General features: G+C 42.6%; 1 pseudogene; it reads right to left on the reverse strand.

Annotated features, from left to right (window-relative positions):
- Positions 1-1,635: 1,635 nt before the first annotated feature.
- LOC145713820 (melanoma-associated antigen B10-like) lies at positions 1,636-2,659 on the reverse strand (annotated as a pseudogene).

The raw sequence follows: 2,659 nt of genomic DNA on the forward strand, positions 1-2,659 counted from the left end.
AAATGGGCTTGATGTAGTTAGCTTGCTCTTTGGCTCAATGATACCTTGTAAAGTCAAACTTTTGGAATGTAAGTAATTTATGTAAGGTGCCTGGTACAGTGAATCGCTTTTTTGGGTCTTTAATAATTAGCAGATATTACTACTAAAATTCTGGCATCAAATACTACCAGCCTCCATCTTGAGATTTTAGTTTATTTTTATCCTGGAGATGTCAGAGAATATACAAAACAATACATAGCTCTAGTACATAGCACACCAAATCAGCCAAAATATTTATTACCAAGTCAAAGTAAGTTACCTGCTAAGGAACGTTTTGAGGATTTTTAATCTCAGTTGGGAAAATCTTCCCCAGCTGGATGCCTATAAAGCTGCTAGAAAATGTGTCAAGGAATACCTGGTTCACTCCCATCAAAACATCTATCTCTTGCTTTGAGTTTGCCAATTTACACTCAAGATAACCTAATTTAAATACCCTATTAATAGAATGAGCTCTGTCTTTGACAGCTCAAGTCAAAGATTGCCAGCAAAGTGGCTTCAGATCATCACAGGTCAAAGCATTATCACCCTTGTTTCTCAAAGAGTCCCTGGAGACAGTGTATATAAAATACCTAGTTTGTGCACTGCCCTAAGATGAGACCACAGGGCACCTTTCATTTCTGCCTCAGGTGGAGATTTCTTTCTGGTTAATTCATGAACTTAAAATAACTACTAGACACAGTTCTAGTAGGCTTTAGTCTCTTAACTCTGGACACACCTTCTGAGGGTCTGGCCCCTGCCCACCACTCCCACAGCCTCATCTGACCCACCACCCAGCTTCTTGTAAAACTGACTCACACCAAAGGACTTGCAGTTGCCCAAAGCCCCAGACCCACTGGCCTCAGGGCACCTTACACTTGACTTCTCATACCTGGATCCCTGCATCTCTTCTCCTTCTTCTGACATGTCCTTAGGTCTTAGGGTGTATCCCATCCTCTTCCCTACTTGACAGCTACTTCGACACTAAAATTCTCTAGGTGCAGTGGGTCTTATTTATCCTGATACTCCAGTACTAGTACGAGGCCTCCCACAGAACAAATGCTCAAGGAATGTTTGAGAAATAAATGAGACAGTGTGCAAGAGGTTTAATTTATTATGATGTAATTAATTCTACATTCTTTCATTATCTGTATATCTATCTATACAAACATATATCATTTAATTTGAAACAAACTAAAAGTGAATAGAAAATGCAATATTTGGCCATCTTTTACTTTTTTCTCTATTTCTTGACCCTAAGTATTTTACTGCTGAATTCTTTTTACATTTCCAAAGAAATGCCTAATCCACTGACATGTTATCATGTTCTAAATCAGTAAATAAGATGAGGAATTTCCCAATTTGGTTTACAAAATAACAATCTCCTACTGTTAAATCTCATATACAGCACAAATTTGAAAATGTCATCATAAACTTGAATTTTTGAAGCTAATAAACTTTCTGTCACAAGGAGAACTAATAAAAAATTTATCTAAGTTAACGCATGGAATAAGAACATAAGCACGTTATACATTCTGTTATATCTACCCCCCCCCCAACCTTCCACTAATGAGAACATAGATTGAAAAAATAAAAATGAAGAATCTGCCTCAGACTCTACTAGGGGTGGGAGGAGCTGCTGGCCATGGCCTTGGAACATGCACTAGCCATGGCAGCGGTATGAGCCCTGGCTGCGGCTCAGGCTCAGGCTTGCTCTTCCTCATCTCTCAAAGCCTCTTCATAATAGAGCGGGAAGGCCGTGGGGACGGTATTATGGACCTTGGCCAAAAACTCAAGAACTTTCATCTTGCTGGTTTCAGCATGGGCTCTGGGGCCCCACAGGAATTCATAGCATGGAGCATCACTGTTAGGCACCTGCTGGTACTGCAGGTAATTTTCTTTCACCAAAACTCTCGTTATGAGCTTCCTGGGCTCCCCATAGATGAAGGGCTTCTGCCCAGAATATAACCCCATCATAGTCAGCACTTCTCAGGCTTGCTCCTCAGTGGCACAATTGCCCTTTGTGAAGATCACGCCCAGGACAGTCATCAGCAGACCGGTCTCAGGCACACTACTATCAACACTCAATCTCCCATCATAGGTTGGTTCCAGTTTGTTGACCAGGACATAGATGTGCCTATTGGGATCCACTTCCCTCATGTCAAGGCCAAAGACCAGCTCCAGGTGATCAGAGGCTTTCCCAAGGATCTCATGGAAGTGATTCCTGCAGATCTGAATTACATTCCTCAGCATATCTGCCTTGCTAATGGACTTTCATTTGATATTTGTGGAGCAAGTGGTATACCAATATAAACACCTTTTCCCCTAGAGGGCTTCTATGGAAGGGCTGAGTGTCTGTTGGGCTCTGGGAGGATCTTGGTCTTTCCTCTGCTTCATTGGCACCTTTGTTCAATCTCATGAATGAAACAGCTGCAGCAGTAGTGATGGTGAATGTTGCTCTCTGAGGACCCTGGGGATTGCAAATTATCCAGCAGGTGAGCTCTGAGGGAATGCCCTTGGAATGAAGGGAGGAAGAGGAGCAGAACTAAGCAGTGGGCTGAGCACCTACCAGATTCTGTGACTCTTCTCCGGCCTGGTGACGTTTCTCACAGGCTCGAAGCTTGCTCTTCGGACCCCGAGGCAT

The sequence above is a fragment of the Panthera onca genome, chromosome X, assembly GCF_046562875.1.
Source record: "Panthera onca isolate mPanOnc1 chromosome X, mPanOnc1 haplotype 2, whole genome shotgun sequence".
Lineage (NCBI taxonomy): Eukaryota > Metazoa > Chordata > Mammalia > Carnivora > Felidae > Panthera > Panthera onca.